We start from the raw sequence: 22360 nt of genomic DNA on the forward strand, positions 1-22360 counted from the left end.
TGGTATTGCAATTGATAAAAATGAAATTAAAAACACTCAAAAGCATTCTAGGTCATCTTCGAAGGGCGGTGTAAGAGAGACTTCTGCACCAAGACACTGCGGCGAACTTGTCAGTGCCCAGTACAATGCTATACATTCTTGCGCGGCCCCAGTGTAAAATCAGTGTGGACTGTTTACAAGTGGAAAAACATTTTAAGGCCCCATTCCTGTCGGCTTCTGATAACTGGTCTGTGTCCTACTCGAGGCCAAAGCCTTCGGCATTGGAGTTCGCGATGGTGAGCTTCTCTCGCAGGATGTCCTTGCTTTTGTACTTGGGCAGCACCAGCTGATTAAAGCAGGTGTGAGACACGGGTAACCTGCACAAGCATACAGAGAAAACCTTTAGCTTTGGCTGAATATGAGTGAATCTGAATATGAAGGAACGAGAACACTCAGCGAAAATAGTGATGCATGCCTACTACTTTGTGCGTGCGCTTTTAGATTAGACAGGGGATGTGGAGGACAGGCCTGCATATATCGATAAAGGCTGGGAGCAGTGATTGCTACAATATAATTATTTCGCTGGGATGGATCCGAAAATGGCGTTTCTGAATTGCAGTTAGTGTTTGTGTTCTTTTTAGCCTGGAAAATAAGCGAGAACCCGGGAAGCAAGAGCAAATATTTAAAGACGGTTGAAACTTCAACTTCAGGAATACAAACCAGCTGATGCTTTGACTGTGAAACATACTGGTCACCTCAGATTATTGAAATACTCTGAAGGCAACGCCGAGGTGAATGAATGAATGAATGAATGAATCTCTTTTAAATTTTAAAAATTCAAGTTACAGTTTGATTTGCTCCAGCTCATCTGTCTGCTTGTCTGAGCGTGTCTGAGAGGTTATACAAACGTTATACGATTTTTTTTCCTACGCTCTGCACTGCCGGATTAGTCCCTTCGCACTGAAATGCAAGCGAAATTTTCCAATAGAGCATGTGCTTGAAGCATCCTGATGGCAAAATTAGTATGCAAGCTGAATGCATCTCCATAACACACAAGTCCTGAAAACTGACAGATTGTGAGCGGTGGGGAAGGAGGAGTAGCCAGCATGTGCTATACACATAGGACTATTCAACAACTACGAATCCAGTTGTAACACCGTCCATGGTTTTTCACAGAGGTGTGTTGTTTCTTCATTTCGTTGAATCGCGCACTATATCGAAGAAAATTTTAAAGATTCTACGAAAATGGAAAATACTTAAGTGAGCAAAAGCAAGAGATCCCCCTTCAAATTCCGAACCCTGCTGCATTGCATGTGGGCGCCACTCTTACGATGCGCTTTTGTTGTCGAGACCAGCACAATGTGTCAGTCTCGACACCAGAAGCGCATTGTCATGCGGCACCCGCATAATACATATTTGGGCCGAATTAAGCAATGATCACATCACAAAAACAGTCGCAAATCAGTCCCAAACCGACCAATTATCCCCGCTTCTATTGGTTGATTACGACCGGCGAACATGTTTAACATTAGGATCAGGGGTAAACTTACACATTTGTGACAGTTTTTGTGATCTCATCGTTGCGTAATTGTCTCTTCTTGTTAAATGTGACAAGCAGATCAATTAAGGGGAAATGAGGGTACTCGTTATAATGCATGAAGGAAAGAAGCCAACAGTCGGCGAGGCCAAGGAAAACGTTGGGGATGGTACTTTATGTACTTTTTTAATGTTTACTTGGATAATCACAGAAATTAGTAATGTAATGTGTTTAGGGGAAAGATAATTAAGCACAAAGTAGAAGAAAAAACAACGTGCCGATGGTGGGAACCGAACCCACGACCTCCGAATATCGCGTCCGGTGCTCTTCCAACTGAGCTACATCGGCCGCTGTCCCTCCTGCTACTTGCTTGGGTATTTATGTTGTCTGTATACGAACCTTGAGAGTGTTCACCAGCGCCACCCTCAACCATAGCGGCGGACGTGGTACGTCCTTTATTACCGCCAGCGTCACGTAGAACGTGATCAAGAGCGAGGGCGAAAGCTTTGCTAGAACCCTCTTACGCTACCTATGGCTTCAAGACTGCCAGAACCGAGACCCCCGTAAGCTACAAGCAGATCAATTAAGGGGAAATGAGGGTACTCGTTATAATGCATGAAGGAAAGAAGCCAACAGTCGGCGAGGCCAAGGAAAGCGTTGGGGATGGTACTTTATGTATTTTTTTTAATGTTTACTTGGATAATCACAGAAATTAGTGATGTAATCTGTTTAGGGGAAAGATAATTAAACACAAAGTAGAAGAAAAAACAACGTGCCGATGGTGGGAACCGAATCCACGACTTCCGAATATAGCGTCCGGTGCTCTTCCAACTGAGCTACATCGGCCGCTGTCCCCCCTACAACTTGCTTGGGTATTTATGTTGTCTGTATACGAACCTTGAGAGTGTTCACCAGCGCCACCCTCAACCATAGCGGCGGACGTGGTACGAAGAACCACGTCCGCCGTCCGGACGTGGTACGGACGTGGTGTTTGCGAAGAAAAAAAAAAGTATACACAAGATGTATTCGTTTCCATCAACGGAGTGTAGCTGTTTATGGATACCTGAAACCTCACAGAGCGTAGCACTGAAGGTGTTAGAACATTTTGAAGCACTGCTAAATCAAAATTACAGCATGTCTCCGTTTGCGAGATCATAAATATAGAAAAGCCCTTCGTTTGAACACTGCTTGATAGGAAAACTTTTTTAAGAAAGAGCCACACTATTGCTAGTTTCCTGCACATTGTCTAATATAGCGCGGCACATATTGTTTCGTCCGGCTTCAAATGCCGACGAAAAAATGTGGACCGATTATTAAGCTCAAATAATTCTTAATCAGTGCACACATAGTCATTTATTGCACTGTACGTACATTATGGATGACAATAAAAAGGTATGCACTTCATGAAAATAACAAGTCATAAATGCCGTAGTACTGTTCTTAGCTATTATATGACCACATGGCTAACTGATCGCTTCGTCAATTACGTGCCGTAATTAAATTAATTATTTCATTGTGATGAAAGTTTAACTTTATGCTACAGACTCAAGTCATATATTGTTGGATAGCTTACATCGAGTAAAAATTAAACAGAACAACTGCGGGTCTTGACTAATTACCGATAATTAGTTTATTGTAAATTATAATCTAACTTTACGTCACCACGTCAAGCCATATCGCTGAAAAGGTTTCGATGAGTAGCATCCAAAATCACACGCTTAACACCCCGAAAGTCATGCAAAACTGAGCTAACTGCGTTCAAGCATGGTTAAGCCGCTGCCACTTTTCACTCATTTATCTCCACTGTATTTCCCTTGAAACATTATTTCCCCTTTTTCTTTCTCATCAATTATTTATCTTTTTCTTCAAACGCAAAACAACGTGTGCTCCAGCTGACAGCAGCATAGCGGGCCGGAGCACAGGGAAGGCTTTATTTCATCATAGCAAGAATGGTGATGCAGTAGCCGAGCTTCCATTGCTTATCGATGCCTCGCCACTGATGGACAACCTGTATAGATCACAATTATGTAGGTTTAATCTTCCACAAATCAGCGCAAAGAGTGTGACGTCAGCTGTGGCGATAGCTCGTCGCACTGAGTGGTAATATATTTGTGGAAGGCTGCACGAACGCGCTTCAAGTGCGACGTCAGAGCGCTGCTTCTCTGACCTTGTAGGTCACTGCTCAGGCCGCGAGCCGTCGCAGTATTTTGAGATGTCCTCTATCCAACCTGTAATACTGAGTCTCTCTCTGGAACAAACGAGAGTATGTGTATAATCGCTGTTATGTCGTATTGCGAGTTGAGGCTCTGCGAAGGACCCTGCGGATAATAGAGGCTTCACCACGTCAATCCGCGCCTGTACTGTGGGCCTCGCTCTGGAACGTATTGGCTGCATTTGTCTGCGAACTTGTCACAGCTTGCTAGACGTACTGAGTAGGTTCTCTAGTATGAGGTGGAGGCCAATCAAAATGGTCTACACAGTAAGCACTATCGCAGCATTGACAGGGCTTGCTCGTCTTGCACGTTTGGCAGATAGCAAGTACAAGAGACAAAGAGCAGCCGTAAATTGTCGCTAATTAATTGCTCCAAGTTAATTCGCGCGCAGATGCAAACAACAATTTAGGTGATCAAGGGCTGATGCTTTTAGATCTCTTTTCATAATGTCCTTGCCCACAAACTCAGAAGAAGTTGTTACCTGATAATTGGTTCATCTTCTTCAAAGCTGTCGTACACGGTGACTTTTCGTAGTGCGTCCAGATCCAGTTTCGGACAGCCGCAGACGAGCATTTCCACTTCTTCAGGGCGAAGCATCTGCCGTTCAAAGCAACGCAACCACGAATCGTTACCTTTGAGATAATATATTTTTCTCTTTCGTTGTGTTACTTACCATGAGCGCATTCGAAGCGCAAACGCTGTGGAATCCCAGATAGAAGGCTTTAAATGGCTGAGCGATGGCCTTGTTGAGGACCAAGTCCACGTACAGGTCTACGTATTCTGCGCAAGAAGAGGCAAATCGTGCTGCCGTTTATACACCAATAATTTTCCTGCGCTCGAAGGTGCGTTTGTGTACCACTTCATTCAAATGTACGTTAGCTGATTTCCTTTTCTCTCTTCAAATCTATAAGCACGTTATGACATGGTTTCTTACGTCTAGTGGTAGTTTGTGATGTGTATATCACTTAATGCAGACAGCTGGGCCTGTTGGTATCTTTCGCCACAATGAGACGAAGTACTAGCATGGCGACACAAAGACCAGAATGAGCAGACCGAGGACGGTCAAACATTCGTTTGCCAGTCCTCAATGCTGACATCATTGCGCTCTTACCATGCCTCAGTGCGTTGCTAAATGCTTAACGTTTAACAAAAAATTGAAAGCGCCTCACGTGGCCTCCATTACAAGCAGTAATTCTATTGCATTGGCGTTCATTGCAAGCAGGAGCTCCACTAAGAAATAATATGGCGCTGGTCGCACAACTGTCAAAAGATCGCAGAAAAAAAAAAAAAAGTGGGAAACCCAATAATTGCGGCAAAAATGACAGTTCACTTAAAAAATATTGAGTGGAAAAAGTGATGGAAAAGCAGTGGAAAGGTATAAAAGGAGCGGTACCTCCAGGTGCGTGTCACTCGTTTTTTGCCAGCGGTGGGGAACAAATTCGAAGTAAAGGTATCAGCTTCTGATGCCGTCGAATTCCCAACAGTGATTAGCTGCCCTCATAGATTCTCTCTCTTTCTCTCTCTCTTTCTCTCTCTTAACAATTTTGTGGACGATGGATTGCTCACCTGCTCTATTTTCGCTTGTAACTGGAATGTCCTCACCGCCGTACTTGAGTGTGTGAGTTTTTACTTCTCCAAACTCTTCGACGGATACCTTTCATGAGAAAAAAAGAAACAGTCGAGCCTGCAATGTTAAAGCGAACGCAAAAGATGCAAGAGCGAGGAAAAACTATGAAAATGCTAGTTTTCTGGAGCTTTCACTACCTGAAAATTCATACAGAAGTCCTCTTCAACATTGCCTTCGTATGCCAGCAGCTCGTTCAAACCCACAGCGACGTCCTGGACGCAAAAAGTGAAAGAGATGAAGGCGTGCACAGAAATAGCTTTTTTCTTCTCGTAAGGTCATGTGGCATATGAGTCATGCGCAAATATAACCAAATATCCATTACGGCAACAAAAACTGGGGCGATGTTAACAAAACATCTGCGTAAGCGCAAACCATGATTGACCGGGGCCTTTTTAGTTACATTTTCTTTGTTGGTCAGCACTCGTGCAGCGGCCAGTCAAGGGCACATGCGCTTTGGTCATATAAATTTTGTGAATAATTGCCCACGCGCCAGAATAATAGGCATGAGAGTTGCCTGATTTGAGCAAGGACACGTTTGGTCATTTTCAAAATGTTTTATCGAGTACAATTAACAGCAGTAGGTATTTAAAGTGCACAGCACTTCCGCGGTCAGTCCTGGTGCTTTCTCGTTGTCATAAATAGACCTATATGCAAGAAACACATTAAAAGAGAACCACCCTGCCTAGGCTGCCTGTTGTCGGCATTCGAACTCTGTGTGTGTGCCACTGCCTGCGATAAAAGAGTTTCTTATCAGAGGACGACCTCGAAAGAAAACGGTCTCTCCGAAGCATCTCTACTGAGGAGTATTAAAAGAACTAAGCGGTTGCTTACACGTCATCTAGTCGCCATTATTACGCCATATGCACTCTGCGGCAAGGAAGAAAAAATGTATTGCCCTGGATAGACGAAAAATTGAATGCTATACTTCCTCAGAAAAGGAAAATGCTGGTGTAAGAGGCAAATATTTGCTTTAGAATTTATCTCTGTGTAACCTTTATAACTCATTTCTTTGGCAGTCGGTTTCAAGGCAGTATTTATTGAGGTCTGCTTTATAATTCTGGTAAAGCTGATTTTGTCGTTTTCCGTTGAAAATAAAGATGTTGCACCTCGAATTGAAGAAAGTTGTAATTATTTGTAAGTCTTGCACACTGTCACTCTTGCGGCTGCCCTTCGGTTGCCATATCTCTTCATCTTTGCCTCTTGCTCTGGAGAGGAAGGTAACCGGCAACCTAACCTATACATTCCCAATTTCGGGCGTGTAGGATACCTCAAATATCTATGAGACTCATGATCCACAGTTTATTGGGTTACACAAACAATCTGAATGTGCCCATAAGCTCAAGCAATTGCCATCAAGTATTTTTGACAGGGACGCGTTAATGACAGTTTTTTGGCATTCTTCGTTGCTGATTGATAACACGATCCAGCCGGATATTTTTTTACAAAATAGTCCATCATTCAGCATGAATGAATCACGCCACGATGAGAGGAATGGCTCCTTGCGCTTGTGTTGCATGGCTACTACGGGGTGTTGCGCTCATGTCGCCCGTGAACGGCCACCAGAGTTAAAAGAGTGCAGTACAAAATAGCGCATAGAAAAAAAAAAAAGGTGCCCTCAAATTCATCCTCCAGCTAGGTTATCTCATTGCAGAACACATGCGTGTTGTTCAAAGTTCTGATGCCATTCAAATACGCAAGGAAAGCACAGAGACAAATGCCACTAAAGAAGCATTTGTTCCTTCTTTTAATTATACCGCACCCACATGGCAACCGAGATGACGTAGCGTGTACCGCATATACCCCTCAACTATTATCGGCGTCTGAGCTCACGCATTTCTTTCTTACATCTTTTACTATGCATTCGTGACCCGTGTTCTAGGCGAAGCTCGTCTGATAGATGCAAGCATCGAAGATGTTATAGCATACGTATAGACATACTTGCAGACATTTTGTGCAAGTGACGAGCCAACCAGACGCTCAAAAGCAACCACAAAGAAAACGAACGCGGCCATTGCAAGCACATGCTAGCGCACAAAAGAACACGCACGAGGAAGGAGGCTACGAGGGCGTTCTCGAAAGCAACTGAGAACGCACTAAAAAGAAAAGCACCCTTTATAGTGATTTCTTAGTTATTTATTTAAAAGTTATTTAAAAAAGGTTTTCAAGAACCCTATTTCTGGTCATACCGAGAGGAAATAAAGCATTCATTAAATGATAAAACTTTTTTCTCCTATGTCACCTTTTTTAAATAAATGTTTGCTTAAGAGCTGACCGTATTTGTAGTACTGTGTCCCATCCGTTCACATCGCATGTTCATTAGACCTATCTTTATTAATGTGTAAGCATTAAGTAGCTATGTTTGAAAAGTTTGTCACCAGAACTTTGTCGGCAGGATTAGGCCAAAGTGACAGGAGATAGGAAAAGCGAATGGTTGTAGTCTATAGAGGATTGAAAAATGTCGCCAGAGAAAAAATTTGGTGCTTGCGGAGTCATTGGTTAATTAATTAAAGCCAATGCAGTCAATTATACGTAGAAATAGTCAAAAGGGTTGATTTCGACGTCCAAAGTGATCACGTGGTATCTCACTTCCTGCCACGTTACCTATGAAGACGTCGTAATAGTGACGTAATTATGTCGACGTCGGATTTGGCGTCAGTGTGCGATGTCATAAACCCGAAAATGGACGTGTTTGGACATGAAAGAGCTGAATAACGAGTGAAAGTGGTCAGAAAATGTTTAAATCGTGTTAATTAATCAAAGGAAGTATAATTAAAGCATACATAAGGGAAAAAGAGGTCCAAAACTACGTAATCAGTATATGAGATACATAAGACGCGGTTGCTATGGCGCAGCCTAGCAACGCGCGACGTGCTTCCGTATTCGTGTAATGCAGGTGACCGCAGCGATCTCAAACGCTTTTCAGTTTGAACCTTCGAGCTGTATGGGCAGTGTGCCCATCTCGCAATCCGATGGTTTTAGAATTCCCAAGCCACCCAACAGAATTTCCCCCTTTTCAGCTCATTTACTTTCCTCTGGTTACGGGAACATATGCGTGAGAAATTTGGCGTCGATTCGTAGACTGTAGACCTTTACCTGAATCTACTTCGTCCATTTAAAATAGTTATTTCCTCCCTGTGTAGACGGACGGACGAACGGAAGGACAAAAGAAGATAGAAATGTACCCGTCGAATGTATTCCTGCTTTAGAAAAAGAGGCCATTGTTTGATGTCGATGAAACCTACACTCTTCCTGTAGCCACTGCGAAGAAGGCCCGGCAAGCTCCTAAGCTGATCTGTCTTGTCCTCTGAAGTGCGCGTGCACGTTTGATCTTTTATTTGCGTTTTGTTTTTCCTTCATTGACAAGGAAATTTCGAGACTTGGAACATTGTTCAGGCATATGGCACACTCTGTCCGAAGGCGCAGATAAACTATATAACACCTCGATTTAATGGCATGACGCATGACTTTATACCTAGTTACTTATAACTATGTGCGCCTTTTGGTGCAAAGTCTTCGAGCCACTTTGCTTGCTTTTTTACGGTATAGTTTACTTCGGTTCATGGGGTTTAACGACGACCCACAGCATCCCTGTCTAAGATTGATCGGTTTAGTTCGTTTATGATATTTAACGTATAGCGACTCAGGCTATGAGAGACGCCGTAGTGGAGGAGTCCGGAAATTTCGACCACCTGGGGTTCTTTAACGTGCACAGACAGACTTCGCACAGCAGACGGGCGCCTTTTTTCCCCCTTCCATAAAAAAGCGGCCACCGCGGCCGGGATTCAACCCCGCATCCTTGGGCATAGTAGTCGAGCGCCCTATAACCACTGCGCCACCATGACGGGGTGCAACTCTGGCTATGAGGGACGCCGTATCAGGGGAAAGCTTCAGGTAAATTCGACCAGCTGAGGTTCTCTAACGTAAACTGATATCGTACAGTACACAAGTGTCCTACATTTCGCCCAAAAAACACTTGTTGTAGGACTGCCCTGGTTATCAAAAGAAAATAGCTTCCAAGCCATTTCACCACGTTCAATGCTGGGACTACACCGAGCAACGACGCACGGGCGCGACTCAAGCTGCTATCCCTCTGGGAGTTTGCACGTGAGGCAGGCATAAACGTCCAATTGTGACCTCCCTGTCCCTTTTTCTCCACTCCACTGAATAAGACTTCGAGCCAGCTCCATTTCATCAACATTACTGTCTGACGTTCTGCCTCTATTGAAAAGCGGCTGGCTCTGACATGGTTAAACCCGGCTTCCCGGCTCAGTAGTAAGGCGACCTATACCACTAAGCAATCGCGACGTGGTAAAGGATATAGACAATACTTGAGAAGCTTCTTCACAGTGAAAAACAAAATATCAGCGAGATGAATTCAAACATTTTCTTTCCTCTTTTGAGATGCGTAACTTCGTGTGCGCCGCCAGAGCCAAAATAGACGGGTCGGAAACCAACCCTTTGGTCTTCGCTTGAGACAAAAATAATCAAGGCTGCCCGTTCGAAGTAGCCGCATTTCTTGTATGCTGTTTGCGAGAGAGCATACTGTTACCAGACAAGAATACACCTTTGAAACTTAATCTAGAACGACATCGACTGAGCTTGTAGCTGGTTTGGACTAAAACGTATGGCTCATTGAAAACTGAAACCCTGAACTGAAGGGAAAAAATAGTGCTTTTCCCTCGGCACAGCAAGCAGTTAAGTGTTCAGCAGCTAGCGAATTATCTCCACAAAAAGAACGTTGTTTCTGGAAACGATACACAGAAACGCAAATAGCCGAATATTTATGCAACCTTAAGGTTAACAAAAGTTAATATTGTATGGCAAGTCAATATAGAGGCGACTGACAATAAAATGAAATATCGTCTTAGTCTGGGGTGAAATAAAAAGCCATTCATTACGAGACGGTCTCAAAATTTCTACCACGAAACAAGAAAATAAAAACACAAGAGCAAATTCCGTGAAATTGGTATTTATTATGCGTTCCACCATCTATCCTTTCGAACGCTGTTCTCAGAGTTTTTGAATACAACACAAATTATCGATAACATGTTGGCGGGGTCCTTTTAAATATTCAAAAGCTGCCTGTCCTATAGGAGGTAGCCAGGAAGAGTTCCTCAGTTCACACACATAGCCATGCACTAGATGTGGCTTGTCAAATCCAAGACCAATGTCAGTAGCTATCAACGACATCGAAAAAATATGGCGCTCTATGTAGCTTTCAGACATCAAAGCTCTTGATAAATATTGGCTTTACTGCTGGCAGGCATCAGGCCGGCACCCTTACTGTACTGAGATGTCTCACTGGCAGTCAGCAACTGTGGCATCTGACTGTCGGATGAAGACGGTAGCAGCTGAAGTTTCTATTCTCTTCCAATGATGTAATCGACACCATGTTGATATAAGCACACTCGGTACGTCGAATATTGATTATGCACAAAATAGTCAAAAAGTTATCACCAAGTTCCTCCTTGTATTCCTCCAAGCAGACATTTCTTGAAATTGTGGAAATGGAGTCGAATTATCAAAGGACGATCATTCAGTGGAGCATTCAACGGCTGGTCGTCAAGTTATTCCTGGTCTCCTTTGAGACTGCCGCGGCCAGATGGCGGGAGCGCACACGGTGCATCAACAGGATCACCCTTTTCGAGAAGGCTGGAAGCCCGCCACCATGTACTGCCTCTCAATGACGTCACCATGGCCAGATGACGGGAGCGCATGCGGCGCATCAACAGAATGACTTGTCTTGAAGATGGCTGGAAGCTCGCCGCCATGCACTCCCTCTTCATTGACGCCGCCGCGCCTAGATAGCAAAAGCGCACGCGGTGCATCAACAGGGCGACCCTTGTTGAAGAAGGCTGGAAGCTCGACGCTATGTGCTTCCTCTTCATTGATGCCCCCGCGGCCAGGTGGCAGAAGCGCACGCGGTGCATCAACAGCATGGCCTGTCTTGAAGATGACTGGAAGCTCGCCATCATATACCTCTTCATTGACGTCACCGCGGTCAGATGGCAAAAACGCACGCGGTGCATCAACAGGGCGACTCTTGCTGAAGAAGGAAGTTTGACGGCATGTACTTCCTCTTCATTGACTACACTGCGGCAAGGTGGCAGAAGCGCACGCGGTGCATCAACAGCATGGCCTGTTTTGAGGACGACTGGAAGCTCGCCGCCATGTACTTCCTCTTCATTGATGCCCCCGCGGCCAGGTGGAAGAAGCGCACGCGGTGCATAAACAGCATGGCCTGTCTTGAAGATGACTGGAAGCTCGCCATCATATACCTCTTCATTGACGTCACCGCGGTCAGATGGCAAAAACGCACGCGGTGCATCAACAGGGCGACTCTTGCTGAAGAAGGAAGTTTGACGGCATGTACTTCCTCTTCATTGACTACACTGCGGCAAGGTGGCAGAAGCGCACGCGGTGCATCAACAGCATGGCCTGTTTTGAGGACGACTGGAAGCTCGCCGCCATGTACTTCCTCTTCATTGATGCCCCCGCGGCCAGGTGGCAGAAGCGCACGCGGTGCATCAACAGCATGGAATGTCTTGAAAACGACTGGAAGCTCGCCATAATATACTTCTTCATTGATATCACCGCGGTCAGATGGCAAAAGCGCACGCGGTGCATCAACAGGGTGACTCTTGCTGAAGAAGGCGGGAAGTTTGACGGCATGTACTTCCTCTTCATTGACGACACTGCGGCAAGATGGCAGACGCGCACGCGGTGCATCAACAGCATGGCCTGCCTTGAAGACGACTGGAAGCTCGCCATCATATACCTTCTCATTGATGCCACCGCGGTCAGATGGCAAACGCGCACGCGGTGCATCAACAGGGCAACCCTTGTTGAAGAAGGCTGGAAGCTCGACGCTATGTGCTTCCTCTTCATTGACTACACTGCGGCAAGGTGGCAGAAGCGCACGCGGTGCATCAACAGCATGACCTGTCTTGAAGACGACTGGAAGGTCGCCATCATATACTTTTTCATTGACGTCACCGCGGTCAGATGGCAAAAGCGCACGCGGTGCATCAACAGGGCGACCCTTGCTGAAGAAGGCTGGAAGCTCGGCGGCATGTACTCCCTCTTCACGGACGCCTCCACTTCCAGGTGGCAGAAGCGCACGCAGTGCATCAACAGGGCTACCCTTGCTGAACAAGGCTGGAAGCTCCGCGCCATGCACTCCCTCTTCATGGACGTCACCACGACCAGGTGGCAGAAGCGCACGCGATGCATCAACAAGGCGAACCTTGCTGAGGAAGGCTGGAAACTTGGCGGTAAGCACTTCCTCATCATTAACGCCACCGCGGCCAGATGGCAGAAGCGCGCGCGGTGCATCGACAGCATGACCTGTCTTGAAGATGACTGGAAGCTCGCCGCCATGATGGACGCCACCGCGGCCAGGTGGCAGAAGCGCACGTGGTGCATCAACAGGACGGCACTTGCTGAAGAAGGCTGGAAGCTCCGCACCATGCACTCCCTCTTCATGGACGCCACTGCGACCTGGTAGCAGAAGCGCACGCGGTGCATCAACAAGGTGATCCTTACTGAAGAAGGCTGCAAGCTCCGCGCCATGCACTCCCTCTTCATGGACGCCACCGCGGCCCGGTAGCAGAAGCGCACGCGGTGCATCAACAGGGCGACCCTTGCTGAAGAAGGCTGGTAGCTCGCCGCCATGCACCCCCTCTTCATGAATGCCATCGCGGCCAGGTGTCAGAAGCGCATGCGGTGCATCAAGAAGGCGACCCTTGCTGAAGAAGGCTGGAAGCTCGCAGCCATGCACTCCCTCTTCATTGACGCCACCAAGGCCAAGTGGCAGCAGCGCGCGCGGTGCATCAACAGGGCGACCCTGGCGGAAGGCTGGAAGCTGGGCGTTATGAACTTCCTCTTCATTGACGGCACCGCGGTCACGTGGTAGAAGCGCACACAGTGTATCAACAGGGCGACCCTTGCTGAAGGCGAGAAGCTCGCCGCCATGTACTCCCTCTTCATTGACGCCGCCGCTGCCAGATGACAGAAGCGCACGCGCTGCATCAACGGTATGGCCTGTCTTGAAAACGGCTGGAAGCTCGCCGCCATGGACTCCTTCTTTGACTCCACCGTGGACATATTGCAGTAGAGCATGCGGTTCATCAGCAGGATGACCCTTCTTGAAGAGTGCTGTAAGTTCGTCACGAAATACGTCGACTTCTTTGAAGCCACTCCGGCAAGATGAAAGAAGCACATGTGGTGCAACATCAGGACGACCCTTTTTGAAGACTTCTTGGAACTCGCTGCCAAGTATTTCTTGTTTCTTGATGCCATTGTGGCTAGATGATGCTAGCACCAACGATGCATCAACATAGTAGGCCCCCTGGAAGACGTATAGTAACTGGTCGCCAAGTTCTTCCTCGTATTGCTTGACGCCACCGAGGCCAGATGGCGATTGGCTTATGTTGGGCGCTTCAAGGTCGCAATCTTTAGCAATATCACGATTGAGTGCCTGGGTCTGGACAGACTCCCGCATGCGCTTGAGCTCACCAAAGGGAAAGGAAACTCCTTCTTCCGTTGTTTTGAGGAAGAGTGTCTCGATGTAGGCGGCCAGCTCAAGGAAGTGGTTCCAAGGCGAACGTGCTTTCATCTCAGAATTGTGCGACCAGTGCTGCGCCACCAAAATACGGAAGAGAACAGCAGCCTCCTATAGAGAAGCGACGCTCCCCTTGTAGCGGCTGGAACTTCGAACTGGATCGCTGCGTTTGGTTCCAGATGGAAGAACTGTTGCGCTATACCTGCAGTCGAAGTCCTTTCCGGAAGCCACCTGCGTCCAGTTTCCGTTGAAGGAGGTAGAGAAGCGTGACTTCACTGACCTGAACGAGAATTGGCGGTGGAGTGAGGACTTCGTTCGGTGTCGGATGGCTGAAGATGAAACGCAAGCCTTTGAATGAGCCCTAACGAATATTTAGCGGGCGCTTCTTGTTGGCTACGTGGCAGACGCCGAGCTCAGTTCGTGAGCGAACGTGTCGCGCGGTATCACGAGAGTGCGAGCTTTCCTCATTTTTTTCTTCGTCGCCTTGCTCTCGGCGGAGCGCGGCTTTTTTCCCTTTTCAGGACCGGAAACCATTGTATCTCCTGGTTTATAAAATGAGTTCTATTGTACTAGGTATGTTTCAAGCTTCATATAGAACGCACCATTGACACCGCCGTTAATGGCTCAGTCGCTAGGGTTACTGCTGATCCCGAAGGCGGGGGTTCGGTCCTATAACCGAGGCGGCCGCGATTCGAGGGGATGAATCGCAAGACGCCATATGCTGCGAGATGCCAGTGCTTGTCAAACAACCCCCGGGTGGTCGAAATTACCCGGATCCTCAATTACGGTGCCCTTTTGTTGTATAGCCGAAGTCACTTCAGTATTTTAACCCAATATACTATACAATGCCACGGGACCACTTGATGATTAGCGCCTATTTTTCCTGAACAGGCACAGGAAGCAGCTGAGTTCGAGTAGAGGCGGAATGTTGCTCTGAAAAAATAACGGTTTTGGTCGTTAGCTGGTACACTGCATCACACTTAGCAGGCGCTTGTGCACAAATGTATAAGATACGTGGAACAAGTTGCAGCATCTGCTGATAACCAGGCTTGGTCGAAAAACGATAAGTAAAACTTCTGGGTGAAAATACTGCCGCGAACCATAGAAGCCTTTCTTTGTTGGTTTTGCAACAGCCGACAGTATGCGGCCTCATCACAGTGATTGTAGGGCACGAAACGATCTTGCGCTCTTTGTTTGTTTACGCAAAGTGGCGTTAGACTCGGATCTTTAATTCTCTGTGTCACGCAAAATGGGCCGAGATGTATCCGGAATGATTACAACAACGCACGCCTGTTGCACATTTTTCCAGGGTGTTCGAACCACCTTTGGTGGTCGTATCCAGATGTTTCTTCGACGACTTTGAATTGAGCACTGACGAGTGCAACGGGTATTCGTACTTCAACGACTAGCGAGCAGGTTTGCTGCTATCGCTGCCGCAGAGTTGCATAGTTCTTTTACGGGCGCAAGTCAGCCCAATAAAGGCTTGATTTCAGGGCTACTACGCCTGTCTGTCCTTTTTTGCCCACGCCATTGTCACCAACACTTGACCGTACGAAGCATTCTTTCAGCCACATGCCCTTCTATATGCATCGCCCTGGATTCCACTTTGCGCATCGGGAACAAACCATGCGACTTTATCCTCACGTTGTGCATAAATAGTCAGATGGTTTGCAGACTGCTCGATTTAAATCGCAAGCGGAAAACCTTGATGAGGTAACTGCATTCATAGCGCTGTCTATGCGATATTAAATCACTACCATCGTCATTCGCCTGCACTGTGAACCTTTATTCTACCCTTGGCATCTTTCCGTTAAATTTCATTGCTATTATACTCAAATATATGCTATTCACCATTGGGGTTTTGCCGGTCATGTCTCTGCCATCCTTTATTGCGAGACCTAGAGCAGTGTTCGACGGGAGGCTAAAACTTCGATTTTGTCGTTTTAGTTTGTTGGATTTCGTTTGCTCGACTGAACAATTCAGAAAGGCTGCCGTGAGCTCTAAGCATATATATTCAGTACAAGCGCAGACTTATAACTGAAAGAACAGAGTTAGAACTTATAACGGAATTGGGGTGTGCGAGACACGATAGAAGGGGAGAACGCTGGCAGATAATTTTGTCGCGTAAGGACCAAGTTGCATGTGCAATTTCAAGCCCCAAAATGGCTCACTGCCTACTCCTTGCCCCTCTTTTTTTCTTTTAATTAAAAAAGAACTTGAGCTTTAAAAAAAAAAGAACGAAGAATTGTGACCGGCCGAATCTACCTTACCGGCATCACTTCTGCCAGGTCATCTGTAGTGAACTTGCAGATCCCGACGTACGAATTCTCAATGTTGTGCGGCACGACAGGAGGGTTGAGCAGTTTCTTGTAGCACGCCGTAAGAAAGTGGAGGTCCAGAATGATTGAGTTATAGACGGCGAGCCCCATTAGGTGCTAAATTTAAGGAATACAACAAATTCGCTCTACGTAGTCCGCTACAGTTCACGAGAGCTTATTGCTAGTGATGAGGCAGGCCTGTACCGTGCAGCACAAAGGTAACCGAGGTGTACTGCGCTGAAAGGATATTCGCAAGGCAGGCAAGACGAGAAGAGCACTACAATCGAGATGAACAATCAAGCGATACTCGGTACCGACCAAATTTCCCAACAACGCATCCTACTTTGCGCACAGTAAAGGATATAACGCCTATGAGGTTGTACTCTCGTATTTTCCCGAGCTGCGTAGTGCTGAACCAGTAGCACCTTGCTTTGTTGTGGTATACGAACATGCCTGCAAATATCAGTGAAACGATGGGTGGTAAGTGAGCAGCATGAATTAATCGCGTGAATTCCGTGTTAACATATCGCCACATATATCACCCACCGTAGTCAGGGCTGAATATCTGCCTGAGAAGCAGCAGAAACCACTCCTTTGTGAGCCCTCCCATGTCCAGCCCTGGTTCGCCCACGAAAGTAACTTTGAGTTTTTTCTTCAGATCACTCTGTTTCCGGGCAATCTGAGAAGCGATAAGCTGGGTTTTGTTCCTAGTTATTCTCTGGCATCATACAATTTTTTTGTGAACGGTGTTCAGTCGAAAGCTCAAAAAAAAAAAAAAAAAGGTACCATTGATTGCATTGAGCAACTAGTTGATTGCTCACCTCGTGTAGGGAGTCCGACACGAGATGAGACCTTCGAACGTTCAGGTTGAGAAAGAACACATCAATATCCGGCGCCTGGTGGTGAAGTGCGCGGTTCAGCAGGCTCCTCTGTAGAGGATGAAATTCAATTCAGAGTTAAAAGTATTGCAAAAATAAATATATAAATAATGTAAGGGTAAAGCATGGCTTGAACCTAGTGACAGAGCGAAAGCTGTGAGTGTTGCAGCGATAGCCTCTGTAACACCGCCTTTTCCATCCGCGGGTTTTTATTTTATGATTTTTCTTAGGTTGTGGGGAAAGGAAGGCGAATTGTACTTTTAGATGGACACCACGGAATAGTGGACACCTACACATAAACAGGTCAAGGTCATATTTTCGTGTTTTTTTTTTCTCTTGTAAATTGTACATTGGTTTATAAGGAAGGACAGTATCTGCCATACTTGAAGGAAGGGAGGAAGATGGAAATGAAAGCGGAAAGAGTGAAAGAGTTTCCTTGTGGAGCGCTACGGAGTAATTTCGGCCACCAGAGGGCCTTTAATGTGCGCGAACATCGCACAACAGAGGGCTGTCTCTCCGTTTCAGCTAGGTTTTGGAGAAAGGAAGGCGCAGTATACTTTTGTACGGACGCCACGGAATCGTGGGCACCCACGTTTAATTAGAACAAGGTCACTTTAAGGTCAAATTTAGTTCCCCGCTAAGATTGGCTCTACCGAGCATAGTGAACCTTTCGCTTCAAAACTTCCATGCTTTCTTTCCTCTTCTAAGGCAAAGTGAAGGCGATAGCTTTAACTCCTGCCCCCCTGATCAGCCTCCTCTCCCTCCTCCAATTCCAAAGAATACCTGCCTACGGAGTAATTTCGGCCACCAGAGGGTCTTTAATGTGCACGGACATCGCACGACAGAGGGCTGTCTCTCCGTTTCAGCTAGGTTTTGGAGAAAGGAAGGCGCAGTATACTTTTGTATGGACGCCACGGAATCGTGGGCACCCACGTTTAATTAGGTCAAGGTCACTTTAAGGTCAAATTTAGTTCCCCGCTAAGACCGGCTCGACCGAGCATAGTGAACCTTTCGCTTCAAAACTTCCATGCTTTCTGTCCTCTTCTAAGGCGAAGTGAAGGCAATAGCTTTACCTCCTGCCCCTCTGATCAGCCTCCTCTCCCTCCTCGGATTCCAAGGACTACCTGCCTAACGTCCTCCCTAACCGGATGTGATTCAAGAAATGTGCGGAGAAAGCCCGCTGTGGGCTTTCTCCACGTCGCAAAATGATAGAGAAAAGAAGCGTGCCTATCAGGAGCCGCCACCTATACATAATCGTGCAGAATCACGTTCATTTTAGTGTGCGTGAACCGTTAGCGAGAGGAACGTGAAAAGAACGCCGCGCGCATAGTCTAAAGCGGCCTAACCGGTTTTTACCATAATTTAGTGCAGCTGTCGCTGTGAACGAGTACACGATGTTCGAGAGCTATTATTGTGCTTACCCTTGCGTTTAATATCATCTGCTGTTCCGAATCTCGCTGTAAGATGGATTTCTTGGCCACGATGCTCAAAATAAAAGGGCACCGGCAGTACAACAACCTACAGGAAAGTATGAACCTGTTAGGCGGAATTGTAGCGCACTTACATCGCGCGAAAACTTAATTAAGCCCAAAATATTTATACGCCTGAGGACATTGTTAGCCCGAACCACAGATAATTTTCTTTTCCTTATTGGCTTCACCGGTAACACACGGATCATGGTCACTGTATTGTCGTTGTCCACAGTGAACAGACTGATTAGTTGTCCTCTCTGACAGAGCAGCATTTGGGCCTTTATGTAACAAGTGCGGAATGTTTTCAGGCGTAAAATCTGAAAGCAACAGGTGTCCCCTAATGTCTGTTTATTATTATTTTTTGTCCATGTCGCCCTACCTAGAACGTCTTTGTTTTCCAAGGACCTCAAAAACTACCTGTAGCATATAATGATATCAAGAAACAAAATTTATATGTGTAAAAATGCCGAAAATAATTTACTTGGTGTGCTTGCCGGGAGACTGTCACCGGTAGTACTCAGACATCAGGTCGATATGGTCTAAGGCACTGTTGTAGAATTCGGTGTAGTTCAAAATGTTAGGATTCTTCTTGTTGTTTGCAGCATCTGAAACATTGAAAACAGTCAATAAATTATGCCACGACGACCAAATGGAAATATCAGTGCGATGGTGTCTGTTCCTTAAGTTTTATGTTTCGACTTGCGCCTTCCTGTTGCACCGCTCGTTACGTTGCCACATTGCTCGAAGGACATTAAGACGTCTGGGTGATATCCGAAGAATGACTGCGAAAACTCTATAAAAGTGCCTGTTTTCTTTTTTTTCTTTTTTCTTTTTTTGTTTGAGAGCAATCCAACTGCTACGAATGCAGCTGTTTGTTTGCGAGATTAGCACAAAGAAAACGGTTCTGCCTGAGATGTTCCCGGCTGCATGCATTTTCCCTGCGTTCGTGTCCACCCTGGGAATGAATGCGACTAGTGTCGTCCCTACTGAAATATTCTTCGTATATTAGTTCTAAAGCAATAATACGGAAGGTCAGAGCGTCGAAGACTCGTCCAACTCTTGTGCCGTCTCTCTGATTGGCTACGCTGCTTTGTGAGGTCACAATGACGTGGCATCGCGCGGGTAATTCAAACTGAATCCGCTACAGCGGCTCCAATGCGTGAGTTTTCTCGGCAGATATTTCAAGTTCGCCACCCAACAGAGAGATAGCAATGGCGCCTATGGCTGACCAATGACTGACCATGACCTCCTGCAGTTCTTTCAAGCCAGAGAAGAACATCGCATTGGATACGAACCGGTCGGGTTCAAACCCGTGCACTCGGATTCAGTAGCCGAGCGTCTTATATATCCACTGAGTCACCGCGGCTCGTGATTTCACTCTTTATGATCAGGTTTATGTACGGTTCAACATATGTCATTTGACACAGGGGCTCCTAGATGGCACCACATGTACAGCTGAAACTGCAGTACACCAAGCTCATAGCCACGGAAAGTTTGTGCAAACCCACTTTCCCAAGATATTAGAATTTGAGCCTAAATTCTCTGCACTTTCATCAAGAGTTGTCGCCTCTAGAAAGTTGACTCTTCCTGAAAATCGTATTTATAAACATATATATACACAAGAAACAAAACGCACAATGTAGTACCCATATCTTAGTTCGTATCTTTATCACTGTTTTTATTACGTTCAATCATTAACGGTTTCAAAATCGCTGGAGGGCATCCGTTTTCGCCGGTTACTGTTCTGCATGTCATGTACCGTCCATTTCCGCCGACTAGCTCCGTAGGTCAAGATTGAGACCGCTACCGCACACCATATGCAACTTTCTGACTGCGCGTCCTTCCCTTCATTTCTATTCGTTATCTCTTGCGGGAACTATTTAGCTTTCTTGACTTGGCGGGCATAAGTAATCGGAGTCGCTATTTCGAAACAACTCGTGCGAAATCGATCAAAATGCATAAAGCACTTCTCAAAGGCGTTGTAAAGTCAGCATCTCCTTGAGCAAGCAAGCACGCGTTGGAACACGCTTTACAGGCATGCAGTGAGATGTATAACAGTCGCCCCCGAAAAATCATTAATACAAATGAAGTCCCATAATTGCGTTTATGACTATTTCTGATTAGTATTTATAACGTGGTTATATTCGTCTACTCGTCTAAAAAACTGTTATGTGCATATTCACTAAATTTAGGGCACCAACATTTTTTTTAACTCGAACACTTTCAAACAAGAACTTATAAAGCAAAAAAAATCATCATCATCATCATCAGCAGCCTGACTATACCCACTGCAGGGCGAAGGACTCTCCCATATTCCTCCAATTAACCCGGTTCTGTGCTAGCTGCATCCACTTGACCCCTGCAAACTGTTTAACCTCATCCGCCCACCTAACTTTCTGCCGCCCCCTGCTACGCTTTCCTTCCCTTGGAATACAGTCTGTTACCTTAAGCGACCATCGGTTATCCTCTCTAAGTACTACATGCCCTGCCCATGCCCATTTCTTCTTCTTAATTTTCACTGGAATGTCAGTAACTTGAGCTATTTCTCTCACCCAATCTGCACGCTTCCTATCTCTTAATGCTACCTCTACCATTTTTAGTTCCATAGCCCTCTGCGTTGTCCTCAACTTAAGTAGAACCCTCTTGGTTGGCCTCCACGTTTCAGCCCCATAGGTGAGTACTGGTAAGATGCAACTGTTGTATACTTTCCTCTTGAGCGATACCGGTAAGCTGCTAGTCATTATCGGGGTGTGCTTGCCAAATGCGCTCCATCCCAATCCTATTCATCTTGTTATTTCCTTTTAATGGTTCGGATCTGCGGTTACTACCTGTCCTAAGTAGACATATTCGCCTACTACTTCCAGTGCTTCGCTACCTAACTTAAACTGCTGCTCCTTCCCAAGGCTGTTGAACATTACCTCAGTCTTCTGCATATTGATTTTCAAGCCTACCTTTCTACTTTTCCTGTCTAGGTCATCAATCATTATTTGCAGTTCATCCCCCGAGTTACTTAGCAAGGCAACGTCATCAGCAAATCGCAGATTACTGAGGTATTTTCCATCTACCCTTATCCCCAACTGCTCCCATTCCAAGTCTCTGAATAATTCCTCTAAGCAAGCTGTGAATAGTACTGGGGAGATCGTGTCTCCTTTCCCAACACCTTTTTTATGGGAATTTTGTTACTTTCTTTATGTAGAACTATGGCTGCTGTGCAGCCACTATATATATCTTCCAGCACTTTCACGTACGGCTCGTAAAAAATACGTTTCTACGAAAGCAAAAAAATAATGAAGGTTAAAAAGGAACAATTGATCTCAGCTCTACATGGTAAATAAAAAGTTTTGTAAGCCTGCGATTAACATAAATTTGTCCAGCAGTTGTAACTTTTCTCAAAGCCTATTCTCCCCTCAGTCCCTGAGTTCAATGAGGAAGATCGGTACACCAGAATCGAGGGGCGCCCTTGAGATACTTGTTAGTGGGTAAATGTTGTGGCTTGCATTGAATAAACACGAATGAAATAACAAATAAATGTTTAGGCTGTTTTAAAATGAAATCTAAGTGGGGTTTGGGGGGGGGGGGCAGTTGTAGAATTTTTTTTTATTTCTCCCACTGATATCATCGCAATAGGATCGGGAAAAGGAGACAGGTACGCTGAAGCTGACACTTGTGTGATGGAGGCTGCCTGCATTTGCTGTTCGCTCCGACATTGGATCTGCGCAATAGTAGCAGCACAGACATCTCAGGTGTCATGCACTGTTATGGCGAGTGTTGTC

At 46.0% G+C, this 22360-nt stretch overlaps 2 pseudogenes; both read right to left on the reverse strand.

The window, feature by feature from the left end:
* Positions 1-235: 235 nt before the first annotated feature.
* LOC146205967 (putative E3 ubiquitin-protein ligase HECTD2) overlaps positions 236-22360 on the reverse strand; it is a 198739-nt pseudogene continuing 176614 nt past the window's right edge.
* On the reverse strand, positions 4207-20353 carry LOC146205968 (putative E3 ubiquitin-protein ligase HECTD2; annotated as a pseudogene).

Source organism: Amblyomma maculatum, chromosome 1, assembly GCF_055883805.1.
Source record: "Amblyomma maculatum isolate TAMU_Amacu chromosome 1, ASM5588380v1, whole genome shotgun sequence".
NCBI lineage: Eukaryota > Metazoa > Arthropoda > Arachnida > Ixodida > Ixodidae > Amblyomma > Amblyomma maculatum.